General features: G+C 34.2%; 1 pseudogene; it reads left to right on the top strand.

Annotated features, from left to right (window-relative positions):
* Window positions 1–374: 374 nt before the first annotated feature.
* Window positions 375–25,665, top strand: LOC124924502 (annotated as a pseudogene).
* Window positions 25,666–26,643: the final 978 nt, after the last annotated feature.

Below are 26,643 nucleotides of genomic sequence, written 5' to 3'. Positions count from 1 at the left end.
CATTCACTCCAGGCTATAAAAAGGGACTCAACTTCCATTTTTCAAAACACGCCTTCAAGCATTCTTCTCTCTAAAAACTCGAAAGCTCAAGAACTCTCTCAAACCTTCTTCACTACTCATCATCATGTCTGCCGAGATAAGAAACACCCTGATCATATATTTTGAAGACATCAAGCATAGCGCCGACTATGAATGCATTTATCAGCATGTCATAGAGTCTGGCCTGCAAGGCTTTCTCAAGGGTTCGGACCTCATCCTCGTGGAGGAGGTGTGCGAATTCTACAACAACGGTCATGTTTTGGATGATGGCAGCATTCGCACCATCATCGACGGTCAGTTCCTCCAGTTTTCTGAGGAGGAATTCGCCACTTTCTTTCACCTTCCAACGGAAGGTTTCTCTGATTTTCCGACGCCGTATTTACCGGCTAAGGAAACCTTTTTCAAGATCTTCACTTCTTCATACACTCCTGTTAAGGACTTTGGGAAGAAAGAAGATCTCGCTCCTCACTACCAAGTCTTTCACGATTTGGTCCAAAGGTCTATCATAGGCCGAATGCCCAATCAGAACTACAGACGGGAGGCATTCGATATTATGATAGCCATCATCTGCGAAACTGCCATCAACTGGGCATCCTATCTTTTCAATAAGCTGAAGCAGCTTATGACCGGTAAAAGAGGAAGGATCAGCTACGCTCCTCAGATCACCTGGTTTCTCATGTCCAAGCGTCGCAACCTTGGAAAAGGTGTTCCGGTTGGATCCTTCAACACCATCACTATAGATATGATCTATAAATGTGTGTTAAGAATTCAGGAACGGTCTCCTCAAAACACCATGGAGAAGTGGTATGAAAGGAGGTTGGAAGGAGGATGGTTTACTGAATAATTCTCTTTCTTTTCGTTTTCTTTCCGGTTTTTGGTCATTTTGTTGTACGACCAGAACCGCTCCTATGTTAATCATTTCCTTTCCCGTATTAATGAAATATTTCAACTCTTAAAAAGTCTCCGGTTTTTCATTTACATTATTCCTTCCGGTTTTTCAAACTTATACAAAAACTTAAAGTTAACTTAACAATCTCCGGTTAACAAGACTTCAAGAGAAACCGGAACTTCGAGCAAAAATGCAAACTTGAAAAACTTAACCGCCCACAGTTTTACCTCTCAAAATTTACCGCCCATCGAATTTCCGCTTTTACCGCCGAAAGTTACGGCAGTAATTTTTGGAGGGAAAGTTGGCGCCAAAACATCAAATTGACGGTTCATCTTCAAAACCGCTTGGAACCGCCATCTATATAAACTCAAATCAGCCCATTCAACACATGTGCTTTCTCTCTCTAAAAATTTCCAGAACTTCAAAGCTTTCCTCTCTCCGATCATCATCATTCTTCATCTTTTCGTTTCCAAAACATCATGGATCTAGGCAAAGCTCCATTCCAATGGATGTTACAAGTAGATTTCGCAGATATTGATGAGCATGCTGACGATAAGAACAAGGTTGTTCTTCAACTTCTACGAGAATCTGGGTTGGAGAAGTTCCTTTCTGGTCCGTTCACTATTCATCCGGCGGCGGTGACGGAATTCTTGGCGACGGCGACGCGTCGAAGAGGAAGATATCGGCGAATGTTAACGGGAAGGTCGTCCTCATCACCGAAGAGATTTTTGCGGAAGCACTTGGTCTGCCCAACACAGGTTCAGACCTAAAGTTCGACTTAACCGAAGAAGAATCAAATGCTGCCCGGTTGGTTGTATCTTTCTCAGGTCAGGATCTGGTGATCCACAACAGCCGGAAGATCAAGCTAAAACCGGAATACAGATGGTTAGTGACCGTCATCGCCAAATCACTCCAAGGAAGGGGAGGTAATTTCGATAACCTCACAAAATTTAAGCTCAGAATGTTGTTGGCCATTGTCCGCGGAGACAAGGTGGACTGGGGATACGTCATATATGAGGAATTCTGCCAAATGGTGATAAAGAAAGATGGCCGGGTGCAGGCCTATGCTATGCAAATCGTCAAAATTCTTGAGTTCCTTAAAGTGGAACTAGGTGAAGGCATACCGCTTCCGATTTCCAACATTCTTGACTCTGAGTCAATGATAGAAAAACCGGAGAAGACGATCAAACCAAAATCCTCAAAGACTAAATCATCTAAGGGAGCCAGTTCATTGGTTCCAGCTGAAGAAGAAACAAGACAGAAGAAACCGTCGAGAAAGGCGGTTGAGGCAGAAGTTCCCCCAGAACCGAAGAGGAGGAAGAAAGTATCTGCAAAGAAAAGCTCAAAGAAACCGGCGGACTCCGAGAAAACGCTTTCCTCGGACAATCCACCGGAAAGAACCGCAGATGTCTTTCAGCCCATCCCCATCAACACCGTCATTCCAGTTCCCATCCCATCCAATTCTCCAAGGCAAACCGAATCTTCGGGGAGCAAGGAGAACAAGTCAAACTCAAAGGAGGAGGCAGAGGCAAATGTTCACTCTGCAACCTCCAAGTCACTCAGTAAGCAAGTTGAAGAGGTATTGGCCGATGTGGGCTTGAATACCTCAGAAGCAATTCAGAATGTGGTCCAGGAGATCACAAGAGAAACCGAAGAGGACGATGTTTCAAGTCATCGAAAGCCAGATGATCAGGTTGAAATACCTGATCAGAATGAAGCACAACCGGTCGATGAGACGGCCAACACAACAGAAATTGCACCTCCGGCTCAGGAGGGAAATATTGAAGAACAGGAACCTTCCGGTTCCGCAGGAGGGAAGATGATCTCAGAAAATCAACCAGCACCAACACCTGAAGGTTCCACTCAGGTAGATAAAGGCAAAGGAATTCTCATTGAAGAAACAACGGAAACCGGAACAAGCACGCTGCAAACCAATCCTCAACATGAAGCCATAACCGGGGACGATATTCCATACACCATAGAGCAAGAAAATGAGATCTTCGAGGAGCTCATTCAAGACATGAACAAAGGTGCAAGTGATGCGCTAGCGCCATACATCTTGTGGGTGAAGCTCCGATGCGAAACCAAGTTATCCGACATGCTTCCAGGTTTTAGTGGCAACAAACAATGGGACAAGCTCATCCAACTGGAAGAAAGGGCACTTACTTTGGCTAACACAAACCTAATCCAACCGGCGTTTAACAAAGCTCCGGTAATCCTTGAAAATGCTCGGTTACAAGCAGTTGAGAATGCGTTTCAAGGAACCCAAGGAAAGACACTAAACCCGATCGAAATGAGGATGGCCGAACGATTTCTTGGGGTACGAGAACAGCTTGTGCGAAATCTTGATCGTCTTGACATGCAGTGGTGGAAAAGTTGCCAACGTCAATTCAACAATGCTGAATTATATCAAAGTAAGCCATTTTTTATAAGTAGTGAGACATCCGGAACCTCTGAAAACCTGGAACAAGAAGCCTCTCAACCGGTCAAAGCTCTGGAAATAGATCAAATCAAGCAAGCAATGGCTGAAACAGTTGACTCATGCCTTGGAAATTTTAAAGCCGTAACCGACGAAAGAATTGCAGTGGTTGAAGATAAACTGTCAAACTCTCTACAAACCATGATGGACACGACCATGCAGACAACAGTAAAAGCCATGATTGCCGAGTCCGTCAAAGCCGCAACCGCTCCACTTTTGGACATGCTACAAGCAATGGCAATTCAAATCGGGGAAATGTCCAAGGTTCAAGACACCACAACTCTGACTCAAATCGAAAAGGATGCTGAAACCGCAAAGAAACTGCAAGAGGAAGAGATAGAAAGGGAACGGTTACAGAAGGAGACTGAAGATAAAGACTATGCGCTTGCCCAACAATGCAACGAGGAAGAGCAGGCCAACGCCCAGGAACTCTCTCTGGATCAACCGTCCCACTCCATGAATACAAGGAACAAGAGCAAGCGAAGTGCAGTTAAGAATGTGATGAAGAGGGCAGAACAGAAAACAACCTTACCAGTCGTGATAAATGCACAACCGCTTGATGAAGAAGAAGAAGATCCGGAGGAACTCAATCAACGGAAGAAAAGGACAACCGGAGAATCCACAGCAACTCCAAGCTTCAGACCTCCAAATGCTCCACCGCCTCCACCACCAAAGCCAGTTTGTGCCAACTTCGATCTCAAGAATAAGGGCACCGGTCATTCAAGTGTATGGGCCGGTGTGCTGATCGATGCCGAAAGACGTGCTAGAGAACACAGAGCAAGGCAAGAAGAAGAAAGAAGACGGTTGGAGAAGGAGCAAGAAAAAGAGCAACACAATGGGGGATCATCCAAGCCCTAAACCTCTTTATTTCTTTACTTTGAACAATTATGCTTTATTCTGTTTCAGAAACTTGGTTACTCTGTTCTTTCTAATAGGTTCTAACATATTTCTCTCAAAAACAATCAAACTCATGTTTTTAAACCGTCCATGCATTACAATTTTTGAATATTTATTCTAAATAATCAAAAAGGGATAAATTGATAGAAAAATTAAGTAGATTAATTTTTCTAAACTGGCTACTAAGCAAATTTTTAAACAGGCCATATATTACATGTTTTGAATATTTATTCTAAATAATCAAAAAGGGAGAAATTGATATAAAAATTAAGTAGATTAATTTTGGAACCGGCCAGACGAACTAAACAGAGGTTAATCTTCATGTGCAGGTACTTCTAAAAACCGTATGAACCGGTTGGGGCATCAAAAACCGGTTGCTACTACTTCAAAGAAACCAGCCTCGAGTGATCAAGTCAAAGATCAGAGGAACCGGTTCTACCTTTTCAAAGCGACCGGCTAACGAAGAAGAAAGATTATACTCTCCAACCGGATGATACTGCAAAAGACACAAAAACCGGATGGTTCAGAACAAAAGTCAGAAGATTCAAAATTCAAAGAGTGACGTACCATGACGGAAGAAACGTGTCTTGAAAGAATAAAAGAAGATCGGATCCGATCAGAAGCATGCGAGGAAAGCAATGATGCCTTATTGATCCGATGCTGACAACCGGTAGTAGATGCTCAACACGTGTTACAATCTAAAAAACCGGCTATGTCATCCTATGCTCAGAGTCACCTGCATGAATGCCAGGTGTTGAGGAAGTTGAAGCGTGCAAGCAACCTCTCTGCAAACAGGCGTGATAATGATCGACCAATCCGCAAGAGAGAGAAGAAAGTAACCGTTGGCTACTTTCAGCTATAAAAGGAAGACGAATCGTCTTCATTCAATGCAGTTCGAAGAAGTTCAGAAAATAGTTAATGAGTTGTAAAACCATTAAATTCTAGAGAGATAAAGTCTTATATTCCAAAACCGGTGTGTCTAAAACCGGAAGCCTTTTGTGTGTTATTGTGTTGTGTTGTTGTATTACATCAAAGTGTGAGTTTGGTGTAACCGGCGAGTAGCGAAGTTGGGCTCGACCGGCAGTGTTGTTGTAACTCTAAAGAGTTAGTGGAGATCCTTCTCATAACCTGAGAAGAAGGGGTGACGTAGAAGAGTTTGCTCCGAACATCCATAAACAAATCTCTTGTTTTGTGTTCTTTCCTTCGCTTTCATTTCTTGCTTTCTTAACGTAAACCTCAAACCAATCATACTCCTAAAACCGGTCACTCACATCCATAAAACCGACTCCTCCTAAAACATCATCTAAAGTCGCAAACGTTGCTTCAACCTGAAACAGACATTTCCGCCCTTGAACCCGGTTCAAGAGTCTGTGACAGTTTGTGCAGTGCTGAGAACGGTTTTAGTCTTTAATCGGACTATCACCAAAGTGTGTGTGTTGTAAGCGGCCACCCTTCCCGAAACCGGAAAACACCCCGGTCCTCCAAGGGCGTCCCCGATCCTAACAACCTCAACAAACATTAATGCTGGCTCCTCGTCATAGAAGCTAGTGAGGTTTTCCTCATCGTCAGACCTTTTGTTAGGGCACTTAGACGTGTAGTGCCCATACTTTTGACAAGCGTAACACTTCACTATGCTCTTGTCTTTGCGGAACTTGGTATTTTCTTGTCGAGGTAAGCTTTCTACACAACCTCGCCCTTGACCTTGCCCTTTTCCACGACCTCGGTTATCTCTATCGTTGTCGCTATAACTCGACGATCTAGAAGAAAAATCGGCTTCTCCGTTTTTCTTCATTCGTGACATTCATTCATCATGCATGAGCAATAGGTGCTCCTCCTTTTGGTCTCCGTAGCCGCAAAGTCTCTCCTCGTGGACTTTGAGACGACCAATGATCTCCTCGACGGTCATATTCTTGTGGTCACCAAATTGCTTGATCGCTGTAACGATCTGCATGTATGTTTGTGGTAAGGCTCTAAGAAACTTCTTGACGGCAAAGATCTCCTCCACTTTCTCTCCTAGTGAGCGGATACCAGTCACGATGAATGTCAATTTCATGACGAAATCATCCACCAATTCCCCATTCTTCATGAGAATCGCCTTGAATTGTGTCTTCAAGGTTTGCACTTTTGTCTCCTTGACTCTCTCCAATCCAACATGCATTGTCTTTAGCGTCTCCCATGCTAGCTTGGCGGAATCCTTCTCAGCCACCATGAGAAGGACGTCCTTAGAGAGTGCTCGATAGATGGCGGTGAGAGCCATTCTATCAATCCGTTCGTCGACATCGTCGAGCATCACGACTTTCCACACTCCTTGTGCTTGTAAATTTACCCGCATCTTCAACGCCCACACCGAATAGTTACTCTTCGTGAGTAACGAATATGAGAGCGTCACGTTCCCTTTTCTTTCAATCTTCATTGCCGCCGCATCTCTAGTTGATCTTGTCAACGACATATTTTTCAATCTAGCTTTGATAACAAATGTTGGTTTTTGACTATTGGATCTTTGAAAAACGATTACAAAGAAAGAAAACGCTGGAAAACTGGGAAGGACAATAAGATTTGTTGAAGAGGAAAAAGTCTTAAAATTCTCAAGTGTTCTGTATTAATCTTACAAACAACCATTGTAAAGAGTAATTATCCTAGAAACCCTAAATTACTTATATATACTTACCAAAATCCATTAATAATTAAATAAGTCTAATTGTATAAAAGTCAATAAATGCCTGCAACTCTTACTTTTTTGACAATTAATGTTTAAACTTACATAGAAGAAAATGACAGTTACCAAAGAAGAAGTAGGATAAATGGTGGAGATTATTGATTGAGGAGGGAGAGAACGTTGAGAGAGAGAGAGCGAAGGAGAAGGCTTAGATCATCCTCCGCCATTGTTGTATTCTACTTCCCGCTAGTGAGTGAGCTTCGTCTAGAGCTTTCTTAGTTGTCTTCTGTGTTTGTAAGTGTATACTTCTGAATTCTGATTGATTCTTATTCGATTCGTGAATTGTTTAAGTGCGTTTGTTTACTTAACTGCTTGAAGAATTGATTGATAGAATGATATCTAAATTTTTCTGTACTTTCAAGCTTCTCTGTCGTTGAGCTTCGGCTCGAGAACAGAGGCTCATATTTGTTTATATATCAATTTTAGAAACTGCATAATGCTAAAAAATAAAATAGAAAAAAATGTAGTTAACTGTGTGATCGTGGTGATAAGTTTGGTAGATTGAAATTGAGTTGTAAACATCATATTGAACTTGAGAAATCATTAAAATCATTGTGATCAATGAAGAACCTATGTGTAGTTCGGTTGGAATCTGCTTAATTTGTCAATAATGTTATTTGTTATAGCCTGATGATCTTCTACGTTTCATTTGGAAGCGATGTGGACTAAGAAAACATATCGACATTCTGGGTGGAAAAGAGAGGAACACTCATTACTTGCGTGGTCTTCTTCCCCCAGTTGTTATTTCCCATGATCTTGAGGAGAAGAAATTGATGCACAATCTTCGTCAGTATAACGTTCCACTCCAAAGATACATAGCAATGATGGATCTTCAGGAGAGAAATGCTAGGCTATTTTACAAACAGGTTGGTGATTCTTATTGATAACGTTGAGAATTGCTCCCAGTTGTGTACACTCCAACAGTTGGTGAAGCTTGTCAAAAGTATAAAAGTATTTTTAGGAATCCACATGGACTTTTCATCAGTTTAAAAGAGAAGGGAAAGATTCTTGAAGTGCTCAAAAACTGGCCTGAGAAAAGTATTCAAGTCATTGTTGTTACTGATGGTGAGCGTATATTGGGTCTTGGGGATCTTGGCTGCCAGAGAATGGGTATTCCTGTAGGAAAACTGTTTCTCTACACTGCTCATGGAGGTGTTCATCCTTCAACATGTTTACCCATCACCATTGATGTTGGTACCAACAATGAGAAGTTGTTGAATGATGAGTTTTATATTGGTCTCAAGCAAAGAAGGGCAACCAAACAGGACTACGCAGAGCTTCTTGAGGAGTTCATGTCTTCTGTTAAACAGAATTGTGAGGAGAAAGTTCTCATTCAGTTTGAAGACTTTGCCAACCACAATGCATTTGAGCTTCTATCGAAATATCGTACAAGTCATCTTGTGTTTAATGATGACATACAGGGAACTGCATCCGTGGTGCTAGCTGGACTTGTTTCATCTTTGAAATTAACTGGTGGAGCCTTGTCTGACCATACATTCTTGTTCCTTGGTGACGGAGAGTCGGTATAGCCGAACTCATCGCTCTTGAAATGTCAAAGAAGACAAATGTTCCTGTGGAAGAGACACGCAAGAAGATATGGAAGGGACTGCTTGTTAGTTCTCACAAGGAACCCCTTCAACATTTCAAGAAGCCATGGGCTCATGAACACGAACCTGACAATAATCTTCTAGAGGCTGTCAAGGAAATTAAGCTGAATGTCCTGATTGGAACATCTGGAGTTAGAAAAACATTTACAAAAGATGTTATCGAAGCCATTGCATCATTCAATGAGAAACCTGTCATCTTTTATTAAACCAAATAATTAATTCCTCATTTATTATTTAAAAACTTTTCGTATTTCTAGTTTTTCATATTCTTAGCTTTTCATAGTCTTAGACTTTTCATTTTCCCATTTCATGTATATATATATGTCTATTGTTTATCAATAATACACACAATATCAATTCTAATCTTCTCTGTATCTTATCTTCTTACTAACTTTCTTCTTGGTATCAGAGCTTCTGATTAATTTCTTTTTCGATCCTAAGTAATGGCTGAGAGTAAAAATATTCCTCTATTAGCTTCTTCTTTCCTCCAGCCTATTTCTGTGAAACTGAATCAACAAAATTTCGTACTCTGGCGATCTCAAGTTATTCCCGTTTTAAAGGGGAATCGTCTTTTTTCTTATGTCAACGGAACTCTTCTTGCCCCGAGCCCAACTCTTGCTCCGGCAGAAGAAACTTCAGAAGCAGTCATGATCGTCAATCCTGCTTTCGAATCATGGGAAGAACAAGATCAACGTATCATAAGTTGGCTTCTCTCCACCCTCACCGAACCTATATTGGCTCAAGTTGTTGGTGATGCTTGTGAAACGTCATTTCGACTATGGACGGCCTTGGAGAAAATGTTTGCAACTCAATCTAAGGCACGGTTAGTTCAGTTACGACTTCTTATTCAAACTCAAAAGAAAGGAACAAAAAGTATGACTGATTATCTGCAATCTGTAAAATCTATTGCCGATTCACTTGCCTCTATCGGCGAAAAAGTCTCTGATTTGGATCTCCTTACCTACGTTCTTAGTGGCCTCGGCCCTGAATATGATTCCCTTGTTGTTGCTGTAACAACACGAGTTGAACCAGTGAGCATTGAAGATCTCACGGGGCTTCTTCTAAATCAAGAACAACGTCTCGAACTCTCTCATTCTAACGTCTCAAATAGATCAGCGAATGTTGTTATTAAAGAAAACAGTCGCGGATGGAACTCGAAAGGGCAATCACGAGGCTTTTCATCTTCTTTCAGAAACCATCAATATTCCTCTTCTAATGGACATGGTGGATCTAACGAACAAAGCATTCTTGGGTCTGGCGTTGATAGGTCAAGCATGATTGGGCTGAAAAATAATAGGTCCAACAATGGTTATAATGGGCCTAGCAAACAGTCCTATAATGGACACAATAATTTTTCTGGGAATCGTCAAAATTTTGAAAGTCGTAACGCAGGAAATAATAGACCAAAATGCAATACATGTGATAAAACTGGTCACACTTCCAACAATTGTCGTGCTCATATACAATGTCAATTATGTAACATTTTTGGGCATTCAGTCACCAATTGTCGTCGTCGATTTGATCAGAATTTTATGCCTAGTAATCCTCATACAGCAATGATGGCATCAACAACGGTTATCTCCGACCCCGCTTGGTACGCCGATTCGGGTGCATCAGATCATATTACTTCTGATCTGGAAAACCTTCATACTCATTCTCCTTATCAAGGTAATGAAAAAATAATTGTTGGTAATGGTGAGTCTTTGTCAATTTCTAATATTGGCAACTCCAAGATTAATTCTGTGCCAAAACCACTACATTTACGAAATATTTTGCATGTACCTCACATATCGAAAAATCTTTTGAGCATTGCTCGTTTTACTGCCGATAATAACGTCTTCTTTGAATTTCATCCATCATATTGTTCGGTAAAGGACCGCAATACGAAGATAGAGGTACTTCGGGGCAAACTTAAAGACGGGCTATATTATCTTTCTCCGGCACCTACAAATAAACAAGCTCTTATTGGCACCCGATCATCAGCAACAACATGGCATCATCGTTTGGGGCATCCATCAGCTTCAACCACATCATTTCTTATTTCACGTTTCATGTTACCAATAATTGGAAATAAAAATGTTCCATTTTGTGAAGCTTGTCAGTTAGGGAAAGCACATAAATTGCCTTTCAATGTCTCATCGTCACGAACTAATGCTCCACTTGATTTAATTTATTCTGATGTATGGGGTCCATCTCCGGTTTTTTCAAACTCAGGTTGCCGCTACTTTGTTCATTTTGTTGATGACTTTAGCCGCTTCACATGGGTTTATCCCATCCAAAAGAAATCCGATGTTTTAATTACATTTACGAAATTCAAAGCTTTGGTAGAAAATCAGTTCAACAAGAAGATCAAAATACTTCAAACTGACGGGGGTGGTGAATACCGTAATTTTGGATCCTTAACTGAACTCAATGGAATTCAACATCGTCTTTCTTGTCCATACACAAGCGAACAAAATGGTGTTGCTGAACGGAAAATCCGTCATCTAACTGAGATATATCAAGTATTAATAGCTCAATCATCCATGCCATATGAATATTGGGATGATGCTTGTCTCACTGCTGCTTTTCTCATCAACCGACTTCCTACACCCGTCTTGAGGAATAAGTCTCCATATGAATGTTTGTATAAACGAACACCTGATTATGCATTTATGAAGGTTTTCGGATGTGCATGTTATCCTCTAATGAGACCATACAATCAACACAAAATGGACTTTAAATCCATTCGGTGCACGTTTATTGGCTACAGTCCCGATCATAAAGGATATCGATGTTTACATATTCCTACTGGCCGTATCTACATTTCACGGCATGTTACTTTTGATGAGCAAACATTCCCTTTTTCAACTCTATCAAACCAAACCAATCCTCCATCTGAACCACCATCACCAATATCATTCATAAATATACCTATCCCCACATCTCAAACAACCATCCCATCATCTCCATTACCTACTTCTACTTCTCCCCAAATCACCCTATCTAATTCACCAATTAATGAAACACCATCATCATCTCATTCCTCTTCATATGAACCCTCAACCTCATCTAATTCCTCATCATATGAACCCCCACCATCACCAACCACCAATAATCTACCTTCACTAGACAACTCACCTAACTCACTCATTCATACACGTGGGCTCTCCACCGCCATTCATGCTCCGGAATGCTCTTCTCATCATATGATCACACGTGCTAAAACTCGTGCTCTTCATAATGCAAATCTTGCCACAATCTCCATCTCTCCACCAACATGTTTTTCCGCTGCCAACAAAGATCCCCAATGGCGTTCTGCTATGGCAAATGAGTTTAATGCCCTCATTCAAAACAAGACGTGGACTCTTGTTCCTCAATCCTCTCAGAATATTGTGGGGTGCAAATGGATTTTTAAAGTCAAACAAAAAGCTGATGGTTCCATTGAACGACACAAAGCTCGGTTAGTTGCAAAAGGTTTTCATCAACAAGAAGGCATTGATTATCTAGAGACTTTTAGCCCGGTTGTAAAACATACTACTATCCGGACTATCTTATCTCTTGCTGTCACTCAACAATGGCCAATTCATCAACTTGATGTCAGTAATGCCTTTTTACACGGAACTCTCAAGGAAGAAGTGTTTATGTCTCAACCGCCTGGTTTTATTCATCCTGATTATCCTAACCATGTGTGCAAACTTCACAAAGCCCTCTATGGTCTCAAACAAGCCCCTCGTGAATGGCATACTACTCTGAAAACTGCTCTTCTTTCCCTTGGTTTTCATGAATCCAAAAACGATACATCTTTATTCATTCATCACTCTCCCAATACTACATCATTTTTTCTTGTTTACGTGGATGATATCATCTTTACTAGCAACTCCTCTTCTCACATCTCCTCCATTATCTCTCAACTCAACAATCTTTTTCCCATCAAAGATTTGGGACCACTACACTACTTTCTTGGTTTTGAAGTTCATCGTTCTACCTCTGGTATTTTTCTATCTCAATCCAAATATATTAAAGACATTCTCCTTCGAGCCAATATGAGTGACTCAAAACCTCTTCATACCCCAATATCTTCTGGGTCATCCTTATCTCGACATGATGGTGACATTCTCCCTGATCCATTTCTCTATCGCAGTACTGTTGGAGCTTTACAATATTTAACTAATACTCGACCAGATATTTCATTTGCTGTTAATCGTGCTTGTCAATTTATGCAGTCACCTACTACCACTCATTGGACTGCTGTAAAAAGAATTCTTCGTTATCTTCGTAACACGTCTCATCATGGACTTCTTATTCGTCCATCATCATCAATTGAACTTTCTGCCTTTTCTGACTCTGATTGGGCTGGTTGTCCTGACGACCGGCGTTCTACAACAGGTTATTGCATATTTTTGGGTGATAATATTATCTCGTGGAATTCCAAGAAACAACAGGTTGTTGCTCGATCTAGCACAGAATCTGAATACCGAGCTCTAGCCCATGCCACTGCTGAACTCATTTGGCTTCAATCTCTACTACAAGAACTTCGTGTCTCTCTCATTCAACCTCCCACTCTCTGGTGTGATAATATTGGTGCTGCCTTTCTCACCGCCAATCCTGTCTTCCATGCTCGTACAAAACATATAGAGATTGATTTTCACTTTGTCCGTGAACGTGTTGCTCAAAAATCTCTCACCATCCGGTACATACCTACTGATAATCAAATTGCAGATATACTCACCAAAGGACTTGCGACAAACCGTTTTGCTCTATTACGTGACAAACTCACGGTGTGTGCCACTCCGTTTCGTTTGCGGGAGGATATTAAACCAAATAATTAATTCCTCATTTATTATTTAAAAACTTTTCGTATTTCTAGCTTTTCATATTCTTAGCTTTTCATAGTCTTAGACTTTTCATTTTCCCATTTCATGTATATATATATGTCTATTGTTTATCAATAATACACACAATATCAATTCTAATCTTCTCTCTATCTTATCTTCTTACTAACTTTCTTCTTCTTTTCCCTTTCAAAACCAACTTCTCAATCTGAATGTACAACTGAGGAAGTTTATACATGGAGCGGGGGCCATGAAATCTTTGCCAGTGAAAGTCCGTTTGACTCTGTTGAATACAATGTGAAGATTTACGTGCCAGGCCAGGCAAACAATATATATATATATTGGAGAAATTGAATAATAGCACATGTTTAGCAATCCATAAATAGACAAGCTACAACAAAAGACCTAACAATTCTTTTTCCCCTTCTGTATAATCAAATGCGCAGCCAATTCAATTGAGCATCAAACAATCAAACAATCAAATAAACAGAGAGAAAGACACCAAGATTTTACGTGGAAAACCCAAATTAGGTAAAAACCACGGGACACTTCGGCCACTTAAATCATCCACTATATCAAATGGGTATACAATGTTGTTCAATAAAAGCCTAGAGGTAATCTAATAAAAATTATCAATTAACCTCATCATAACTTGTCATTCACATACATTATCATCATCACTAAAGATGGCTAATCAAATGGAGAAGGGATAAAGAAAATTAGAAGAACATTCTGCTTAAATGGAGGAATTACTACTTCAATGGAGGAAGGAGGAAGAATGAGAGAGAACAAAAACTAAACAGCTGTGTTTTTTTTCTTAATTAAATATGCCCTAATGGACTTTATTAATTTGTCAGGCCTAGCTGCCAAATGAGCTGACCAAACAAATCTCCCCCGTCAGCGCAACTTCGCGGGCTCTAATAAACACGCTCTCTCCCGACAATCTTCAAACTTGTCCTTAGGCAAGGACTTCGTAAACATATCGGCACCATTCTCACTTGTATGAATCTTCTCCAAGTTCAGCTCTTTTGCCTCAAAAACATCACGTATCCAATGATATCTCACGTCGATTTGTTTGGATCTCGAATGAAAAGCTGAATTTTTTGAGAGACGAATGGCACTTTAACTGTCACAAAACAAAGTGAACTTCTCTTACTTTTGGCCCAACTCTTGTAGGAACTTCATCATCCATAACACCTCTTTACATGCCTCAGTAGCTGCAATATACTCAGCCTCTGTAGTAGACAAATCAACACACTTTTGTAACCTTGACTGCCACGAAACAGCACCGCCTGCAAAGGTAACCAAAAAACCTGATACAGATTTTCTTAAATTAACATCACCCGTCATATCAGAATCTGTAAAGCCTTCCAAAATAAGAGTATCACTTCCCAATCATAAACGTGCTTTCGAAGAGCCTCGAAGATATCTGAGAATCCACTTAACAGCCAACCAATGTTCTTCTCCCAGGTTGGAGAGATACCGACTAACAACACCAACTGCGTGTGCTATGTCCGGTCTTGTACATACCATGGCATACATAAGACTATCAACTGCGGAGGCATAAGATACATTCTTCATTTCATCTTTCTCTTTCTCACATGTAGGACATTGTTTAGAACTTAACTTGAAATGACCTGCAAGTGGAACTGAAACCGGTTTTGCATTTTTCATTGCAAACCTCTCAAGTACCTTCTCAATGTACTTCTCATGTGATAGCCAAAGTGTTCTATTCTTTCTGTCTCTTGTGATTTCCATTCCTAGGATCTGCTTCACTGAACCCAAATCCTTCATCGCAAAAGACTTGTTCAAATCCCTTTTGAGCTTCTCAATTTTCACAATATCTTGCCCAACAATCAGCATATCATCAACAAAGAGCAGAAGAATAACATAATCATCAACACAGTATCTCTTAATGAAAACACAATGATCAGAAGTAGTCTTACTGTATCCATTTGCTTCCATGAAGGAGTCAAATTTCTTGTACCATTGTCTAGGCGCTTGCTTGAGCCCATACAAGCTTTTCCTCAACCTACAGACAAGATCTTCTTTACCTTTAACTTTGAAACCCTCGAGTTGTTCCATATAGATCTCTTCTTCCAAGTCACCATGGAGAAATGCAGTCTTCACATCCAGTTGTTCAATTTCCAAATCTTGACTAGCAGCCAATGCTAACACAACTCTAATGGATGACCTCTTCATAACCGGTGAAAAGAACTCTTCAAAATCAATCCCCTTTTTCTGTCCAAAGCCCTTCACAACCAATCTTGCTTTGTATCGAGGTTGTGAGTTATTCTCTTGATGCTTCAACTTGAATACCCACATGTTCTTCAAAGTCTTCTTTCCTTTCAGAAGTTTCACCAAGTCATAAGTCTCGTTCTCTTGCAAGGAATGTATCTCTTCTCGCATTTCCACCGACCACTTGTTCTTGTTTTAATGAGACAATACTTCTTGATAGGTTTCTAGTTATCCCTCGTTAGTCAACATCACATACTCATTGGGAGGATACCTACTAGAAGGTTGTCGTTGCCTACTAGATCTTCTAATATGTTGATCATCGGATGGCTCTAGAGAACTATCATCATCTTGTTCAGCTTTCTTTATTGGCTCAGCATCAACTAGAGGAGTTTTATCAACCTCAACTTGGGCATTTCCCACATCATTGGGCTGTGATTGTGGTGTACGAATCCTACCATTATCGGGCAATTCCTTCTCCGTAGACTTTGACTTTTCATTTTTCTCAAAGTCTTCAATGGTCTAATGTTCAAAGAATACCACATCTCTGCTTCTAATGAGTTTCTTGTTAACCGGATCCCAACATCGGTACCCAAATTCTCCGTGGCCATACCCAATAAAGATACACTGTCTCGTCTTGCTCTCAAGCTTAGCTCTCTCATCTCGAGGAACGTGAACAAACGATTTACAACCAAAAACTCTCAAGTGATCATAAGAGACGTCTTTACCTCTCCAAACTCTTTCTGGAACGTCTCCATCTAAAGGAGTTGAGGGTGAAAGGTTTATCAGATCAACCGTTGTCTTCATTACCTCTCCCCAAAAGGATTTTTGCAACTTAGCATGAGACAACATACACAAAATTCTCTCATTGATAGACATGTTCATCCTCTCTGTGACTCCATTCTGTTGAGGTGTTTTTGGCACAGTCTTCAAAATCTTGATCCCGTGATTTTTATAGTATTCCACAAATGATCCTCTGTATTCGCCACCATTGTCCGAACGAACACATTTTAACTTCTTCTCAGTTTCTCTCTCCACTTCAGCGTGAAACAACTTGAAGTAATCCAATGCTTGATCCTTAGTCTTCAAGCAATAGGCCCACACCTTCCTTGAACAATCATCGATAAAAGTGATGTAATAATGAGAACCACCTAAAGTCAAGGAATTCATAAAACATATGTCTGTGTGAACCATATCTAGGATATTGGGCTTCCTAGATGAAGAAAAACTTTTGAAGAAAACTCTATGTTGCTTACCAACTAAGCAATGTGCATGTCTTCAAATCTGTGGACTTTAAGCCCTGAAAATTGATTGTCTTGGAGAGAACTCGCATGCCATTCTGACTTAAGAGACTAAGTCGCTTATACCAAAGTTGTGCTTAACAATCATTAATTGTATTTGCTTCTCCCCCGTAAGACTTAGTCTCTATCACATAAAGAGAACCGACCTTCTTTCCTTTAGCTATCACCAAAGACCCCTTAGTGAGTTTCCATTTTCTTTCACAAAAGTAACTATGATATCCCTCATCATCAAGAATACCAGTAGAGATCAAATTCATCTTAATATCGGGAACATGTCGAACATTCTTCAAAAGTAGCTTGCACGAAGTGTTAGTATCTAAACAAACATCTCCTTTTCCAACAATCTTACATGTAACATGGTTTCCCAACGTCATTGAACCAAACTGTCCACTAGTGTAAGAAGCAAATATATCACAACGATTGGTGACATGATAAGAAGCACCCGAGTCTACCACCCATTGTGTATCTTGAGAAACAAGGTTGATACTATCATTGTCGTAAACAATATCGATGTCGTTACCACCCACATCTGCATCCTTCACTAGTAAAAAAGTAACATTTAAGGGCGGTTTTTACCGCCGTTATTGTATAATTTACCGCTGCTAAAAGACAATTACAGCGGTAAAATTACCGTAGTCAACCGCCGTTAATAGTTCCGTCGTTAAAGAGATTTTGACAATTAAGGGCGGTAAATTTACCGCAGATATTAGCTTTTAACTGCGGTTTATAAAACCGCAGTTAATAATCTCTAACTGCGGTTTATAAGACCGCAGTTAATAGTCTTTAACTGCGGTTCCTAAAACCGTAGTAAATTGTTTACTTATAAATGCGGGATTTTCACCGCAAGTAATAGTTTCTAACTACGGTTTAAAAACCGCAGTTAATAGTGGCTATAAAGGCGGTACAAAACCGTAGTTAATAGTTAGTTGACTATATATAAATGCGATATTTTTACCACAAATAATTGTCTCTAATTACTAATTAGAGTTTAAAAATAGCTGATAGTTATAAGTGTAGTTAATAGTCAATTGATAACAATAAAAATCATTCAAAATAATATTATATAATTAACACTTCATTTTTATATTATAATATTACCTAAAAATATAATTATATACATATATAATTACATCAAAATATAATTATATAGTATTTAAAGTCATACAAAATAAACATTATTATATCAATAGAAATGATCAAATTCGAAAATTTGAAATAACTTCTCTTCCTTTTCTTTCTTCCCCCTCTTCCTTTTCTTCTTCATTTTCTTCCTTCTCCCTCATCCTTTTCTTCTTCATTTTCTTTCTTCCTTCTCCCTCTTTCTTTTCTTCTTCATTTTCTTCCTTCTCCCTCTTCCTTTTCTTCTTCATTTTCTTCCTTCTTCCGCCCTATAAAAGATTCAAATACAAATTTATCAATTAGTAACAAATTACACTTTTTTACTCTCTTTTAACAAGCAAGAACTAAGTAAAATATTTCCTATATTAAATAAATTGATATAAATTACATTTGATAAGTTAATTGGAAGAGAGAATTCATATTAACATGCTAATGTGGCGCTGCAAATTTCCCTTAAATTGGAGGTCCTTGTTCCAAAAGAGATCACTGTCACTTAAATAAAATCATGGAGAAAAATGAGGAAATGAATTTAGAATATTCATTAGTTTTTTCAAATTTATATCAATGACAACCACATTTTGATAACCTAAAATTCATAAATAAAGTTAATTATATTCAATGACCAAATTTCTTTCATGCTTCCATAGCACAACTTAATAAATGCATCTTTACAAACTTACAAATAATCATTATCTACAAGATGGAGGATCTATAAAACAAAAGTATTATACTTACAATGCAGAAATCTTCTTCAAATGTAGGGAGTACTATACTCACAATGCAGAAATCTTCTTCAAATGTATCAGGGAGTACTATACTTACAATGCAGAAATCTTCTTCAAATGTACCAGGGAGCCAGATGAAGCAATGCAAAAATCTTCTTCAAATGTGGTGAAGCGCCAGAAAATAATAGGGAACGTAAATAATGAGCAAAAGAGAATAGGAATTTAGATAGTGCTCGATCAACTAGAGTAGGTTGAAGTTCCACAAAAAAAAAAAAGAGGAATGTGAAACCGTGGAGAAGAAAATGGAAGACTGGGTCAAGTGGAATAAATAACCCTTAATTCCTTAATATTTTTATTGATTTATATAATTAAAAATAACATAATATTAATTACAATAATTCTCAATTATATTTATAAATTTACATATTATATAATTCAAAAGATATTGTATGCATTTCATTTTTTAATTAAAATTTTATATTTTTTTATTCATATTTAAAAATTACAAATTTTATTTTATTTTATAAAATACAAATATTATAAAAAATAAACACTAATATTAATTAAAACTGATATATAATTATAAATTTTATAAACAATAATTTTTTATAAAAAAATATTTATATTCTTGTACTAAAAAATTTGGTCTCTTTTATTATTACTTATGATTACCAGATTATTTACAATCCTAAATATTTATCTAAACATAAATTATAAATAAAAAAAATACTTTCACACACTTTCTTAATTAGTTTTTATTTTTATTTTTTTAATTTTCATCAATTAAAAACCAAAAATATTTTTATTTTATTTTATAATTTATAAATTAAAATACAAAAAATATTATTAATAATTAAACAAATTACAATTTCAAATATCTTTAGTTTAAACTAAATTCAAAAACAAATATAACAAAAATTCTAAATAAATAATTAATGACAATTTATCTCCATTAATCAATAAGAAAATAGTCATTGAAATGATCAAATCTTCGATAAAATATTTTAGGAATATAAATGAGATAAAAATGACTAATCTTCCATATTTTTAAAATTTATTTGATAAAAAGTTTATCATAATATATATATATATATATATATATATATATATCAAATTATAAAAGTTTACACAAAATGATAAAGAGTTTATTTTAAAATTATATAATTTTATAAAAATAATTTAGATATAAATTTTGACAAAATGATAGAGAGTTTATCTTCAATTAAAATATATGAATATTATATATATATATATATATGATATTATTTGAAATTTAGATATATTATTTGTAAATATGATTAAATTATTTAATATAAAATTAATTTAAAATAAAAAAATTAAAAATATTTATGTAATTGTGATGAACCGTACAAATTACCTAGTTTTTATGATGTTTATTATCTATATAAATATAAAGTTATAAATTAGATTTTTGTTATTAATTAAAATTTAATTTTATGAATTAATTTGAGATGAATTAGTCTATTATTTAATTTATTATTTAATTAGTGATTAAATATTAATAAGATTTAATATTATTTTTAGCATTATTTATAAACTAAATATATATAAAATTATGAAACTAAATTTTTTTATCGATATAATAGTTTAATATTTAAATTTATAATAATATATAATTATTGAATCAATCACTATATATATTTTATAATAATAAATATATTAATGTTATAACTAATTTCATTACGGTTTAAAGTCTTAATAATGTTAATTAGTATATATATATATATATATATATATATATATATATATATATATATATATATATATTTATTATATTATTTCAAGAATTTAATTAAAATATAAATTAAAAAAATAATACAATAAAATGCTAAGTAAATAATTGATAACAATTTATCTACATTAATTAATAAAAAAATAATCTTGACAATATCAAATCTTCATTAAACATATTTTAAGAATCTAAATGAAATAAAAATGACTAATTATTCATATTTTTAGAATTTATTTCACTTAAAAAGATAATAGTGAATACCAAATTATATAAAAGTTTATAAAAAAATGATAAATAGTTTATCTTAATTTATATTTATATATTATTTTATAAAAGACATAATTTAAATATAAATTTTGATTAAAATGATAAAATGTTTATCTTCAATTAAAATAAATATAATAAATATATATATTATATTATTTGAAATTTAGATATAATATTTGTAAATGTGATTAAGTTATTTACCATTAATTGTGATAATTACATTAACTAATCTTAAATAAAAAAATATTTAAAATCTTTATATAATTGTGATTCACATAACAAATTACTTTGTATAAGACATTTGTTATATATAAATATAAACTTATAAACTAGATTTTTTTATTATTTTAAATTTTATTTTATAAAATAATTAGTGATGAATTAGTTTATTAAATTACTGGAAAAAAATATTAATAAGATTTAATATTATTTTTAGTATTATTTATAAACTAAATGTATATAAAATTATGAAACTAAATTTAATTTAAATATAATCAATATAATAGGTTAATATTTTAATTTATAATTATATATAATTATTGACAAAGTAACTTCTTTAAACTTATATTTAAATTAAATTTCTAAGATAATGCATAGAAATAATCTATTTAGCTTTTTAAAATTAAATTAATATTTATTTTTAACTTACTTTTAAAAAATATATATATATATATATGAGAGAGGATTGAGAGGAAACTTAGAACAGTTCCCAAACTAACCTTGTTTGGCGTTCACTTTTCCAAACTAACCTAGTTTACTATTCAAACTCATTTTTTTTTTACATTTCAAATTTATTATATAGATATATATATTTAAATTATTATTTATATAAAATAAATTATTTATATTTTGATATATATTTTAAATTATTATTTTTATAAATTTAATTATTTATATTTTGATATGTAATTTAAATTATTTTTTATAAATTTAATTATTTATATTTTAATATAAATATTTAATGGTTTATTAACTTAAGACATATTTTTTTACAACCCTTAAGTTAGGAAGAACACATTAAAAATTGATAAAATTTTTATTTTGAAATTATATTATAATGAAAAGTTGTCAAAATTATTTTAATAAAAGACAACCCAATAAATATAAATAATAATTTGAATGAAAAATTGTCAAAATTATTTTAATAAAAGATAACCCAATAAATATAAATAATAATTTGAATGAAAAGTTGTCAAAATTATTTTAATAAAAGACAACCCAATAAATATCAATAATAATTTGAATAGTAAAAAAAAAATTTATGGGGATGAAAATCATATGCCACGTATATATATATATATATATATATATATATATATATATATATATATATATATATATATATATATATATATATATATATATATATATATATATATATATATATATATATATATATATATATATAATAAATTTGAAATGTAAATATATATATATATTTATATATTAAAATATAAATAATTAAATTTATAAAAAATTATTTAAATTATATATCAAAATATAAATAATCAAATTTATAAAAATAATAATTTAAAATATATATCAAAATATAAATAATTTAGTTTATATAAATAATAATTTAAATATATATATCTATATATATAATAAATTTGAAATGTAAAAAAAAATAAGAAAATAAATAAAAAAACTGAGTTTGAATAGTAAACTAGGTTAGTTTAGGAATAAATGAACAAACTAAGTTAGTTTGGGAGAGTGAACGTCAAACAAAGTTAGTTTGAGAAACTAGAACTTAGGGAAGGGAATGACGTGTTAATTGGTTGAAAAAATTAAACAACTTTTTCTCTTCTATTTTTTATTTCCTTATATTCTTTTATTTTTTCAACTTCAAATCATTCTCTTTCATCGTATATAATATATATATATATATAAAAATATATTTTATATATATATATATATATTATATTTTTAATATTTCATTTTAATTAATAAATATACTAGCATATACGTGTAACTACGGTTTAAAAGTCTTAATATTTGTTAATATATATATATATATATATATATTACATTATTTTATGAATTTAATTAGAATATAAGTTTAAAAAATAATACAAATCTTAATATTTGTTAATATATATATATATATATATATATATATATATATATATTACATTATTTTATGAATTTAATTAGAATATATGTTTAAAAAATAATACAACAAAAATTCTAAGTAAATATTTGATAACAATTTATCTCCATTAATTATAAAAAAATAGTCATGACAATATCAAATCTTAAACATATTTTAATAATGTAAATAAAAAAAAAACTAGTTTTCTATATTTTTAAAATTTATTTGAATTAAAAAATATAATAGTGCATACTAAATTATAAAGGTTAAAAAATAATAAATATTTTATCTTAATATATATATATATATATATTATTTTATAAAAGTAATTAGTAATAAGTTAGTCTATTATTTAATAAGTCATTAATTATGAGAGAGAAAAATATTAATAAGATTTAATATTATTTTTAAAATTATTTATAAACTAAATCAAATGGATAGAATATAAACCTATATATAAATATGAAGTCTCAATATAATATTTTATTATTTCGTATTTTAATTGTTAATTCATGTAAGATATGTTTATTGAACTGATAAAATAATATTTTACAAATATATATATTTTAATTAACTTATCTAATATTCTCTTTTGAAACTTATCTCAATTAATTTTAAAAAAAATAAAAACAAAAATTTATTATTATTATTTTTTATGATTTATAATAATATAAAACTTTTAAATGTGGATCTATATAACGCAATTAAACGTAAGATTTTAACTGAGGTATAAAAAACAAAACCACAGTTAGAGATAAGACTTTAACTACGGTATAAAAACCCGCAGTTAAAGATAAGACTTTTAACTACGGTTTTTATATACCAGAGTTAAATGTAAGACTTTTAAAGGCGGTTTTATATGCTGTAGTTAGATGTAAGACTTTTAAAGGCGGTTTTATATACCACTGTTAAAAACAAGGTATTAACTACGGTTTTAAATACCGCCGTAAAATTTCGCCGTTAAAAACACATTTTTTACTAGTGCTTACTACTTCCATCTTGCTTATTCTCCTTTTGTTCCCTATTCAAAGATCTGCATTGATACTTCTTGTGTCCTGGTTTGCCACAATGATAACATGTAATCTCTTTTCTCGAGCTAGATGTTCCCCGTGACATGTTTGAACTGCGACTGCGATTATTTGGAGTTTTACTTTTACATCTACCCCTTCTCTAGGTCACGAACACCTAACTTGGAGTCCAGAAGCCTTGTTCTTTTCTTATAGCCTCTTCATTCAACACGCTCTCATTCATCATTTTCAACGCGAGCTAACCTTGTGGAACAGAATTGGTAATTGAAACCACAAGTGTCTCCCAACTATCAGGCAGGGAATTAATCAAACATATAGCATGAAGCTCATCATCAAATTTCATTCCTATCGCAGCCAACTCATTTAGAATCCCCTGAAAAGCATTTAGATGCTCGGACATAGAAGACCCATCTTGATATTTCAACGAGCAAAGCTTCCTAAATAGAAATGCTCTGTTTTGAGTGTTGTTCTTCTCATACATCTCACACAAAATAGTCCACACTTTATGAGCATTAACCTCAGTAGCCACATGCTGATACACATTGTTGTCAACCCATTGCCTTATTTTACCAACTGCCTTTTTGTTCAGCTTCTTTCAATCTGCATCTGTCATAGCCTCTAGTTTGCCTTTATCACCCAAAATAATGTCTTCATAATCATAATTACACAATAAGTCCTCCATCTGTGGCTTCCATATTGTGTATCTGGTAGTTGTGAGTTTGAACATCGTGCCATTACTACTCAAAGATTCTTCCATTTGAATTATACAAGAATCACCACCAAACGAACTCAACTCTGATACCACTTTTTGGAGAAATCGAATAATAACACATGTTTAGCAATCCATAAATAGACAAGCTACAACAAAAGGCCTAACAATTCATTTTCCCCTTCTGTATAATCAAATGGGCATCCAATTCAATTGAGCATCAAACAATCAAACAATCAAAGAAAACATAGAGCAAGACACCAAGATTTTACGTGGAAAACCCAAATTAGGTAAAAACCACGGGACATTTCGGCTACATAAATCATCCACTACATCAAATGTGTATACAAAGTTGTTCAATACAAGCCTAGAGGTAATTTGATAAAAATTATCAATTAACCTCATCATAACTTGTCATTCACATACATTATCATCATCACTAAAGATGGATAACCAAATGGAGAAGGGATAAAGGAAATTTGAATAAGAACCTGCTGCTTCAATGGAGGAATTACTACTTCAACGGAGGAAGGAGGAAGAAGGAGAGAGAACAAAAACTAAACAACTGTGTTTTTTTCCTTAATTAAATATGCCCTAATGGGATTTATTAATTTGTCGGGCTTTATTAATTTGTCAGGTTCAGCCGCCAAATGAACTGACCCAACAATATTTTCCCTCGGTTTTGTTTGGTTTGAGTTTGATTATCCCCGGTGTAATCCGGGTTCAAGATGATATGATTCCACTGCCTCTAAAGCTCTAGCAGAATTAGTTACTGAAGAGAACTCCAGTAAAGGCTTCATTTTCCCTCCTTTGACTCAAATCAAGAATATTTCTGCCCATATTGTTTTCAAGGAGGCTGCCAAAGCTCATGAACTTGATTTGGTTGTGCATCTGCCTCAAATCCATCTTCCATGGCTAAAGATGCTGAGATTCCTACCTTTCCGGACATAACTAACTTTCCTCCTCGTCCTATAAGTTCGTTATTACACTTTTAACATTTTCTTATCATTTTCTATGAGGAATTAGATAAATTTTATGAACAGATGGACGGATATAGTGCCCTATATTTACGATAGAAATATGCTTATAATTTAGAAGCATTCTTATGACTTGCCTTAACCTTGTCTATGCCTTGTGAATAGGATTAACCTATTTGCAAGATATTTACAATTTTCTCACACAAGTAAAAATATTCTGAACTCAGAACAAAAACGTAACAAATTTTCGAACATCAAATGACCAATTACTTAGGAGTAGAGACTGTCTGTGAAGACAGACATATATGATATAGCGTCGTAGGCAAAATTATACTGAGATTAATATTAGATTGAGATTTATTTTTCAACCCTAATTTCTTTTAAACTGATGTTCTTCATGTATATACTCATCTAGTCATCATCGACAACATGTAGCAGCATTTAAATAAATTTTGTTACAATTATTTAAATACGCAAAAACTTATGCATGTCTAGGACTGGAAAAATAATCAGTTAAAATAAAACGTTATAAAATCGATTTTCAAAACCAAACTTATAAGTAGAGAACATTTTTAAAATGGGTACAAAGGATGAAGAGTGAAATCCCTTTCCCGAATATAACCAAACTACGAACTTAAAGAAACTCTCGCTAAAATACGTTGTTACAAAAATTAATTAGCAACTCTGTTTGAAATAAATAATTGTTTAAATTAATTATTTTAATTAATTTAAACACAAATTTTCAAAAATCAAATTTTCATTTAATAATGACAAATCTAAATATTATTTAAACTTAAATCTCAAATTAATTATTTTTATAATTAATTTCAAAAAGAATTAGGGATTATTTAAAATAATTTTTTATTTAAAAAAAAAATATATGACACGTAAACCGATGTTAAAATTCTCGAAACTCGAACTTTTTTTCGGAATTAAAGGGTTTTTCGGAGTTACAATGATAAAAATATGAAATAATTTATAAAAGTCTATAAATGT

This window comes from Impatiens glandulifera, chromosome 2 (assembly GCF_907164915.1).
Source record: "Impatiens glandulifera chromosome 2, dImpGla2.1, whole genome shotgun sequence".
Taxonomy (NCBI): Eukaryota; Viridiplantae; Streptophyta; class Magnoliopsida; order Ericales; family Balsaminaceae; genus Impatiens; species Impatiens glandulifera.
Note: the sequence above shows the minus strand (reverse complement) of the source record. Positions and strands in the feature narration are given on the sequence as shown.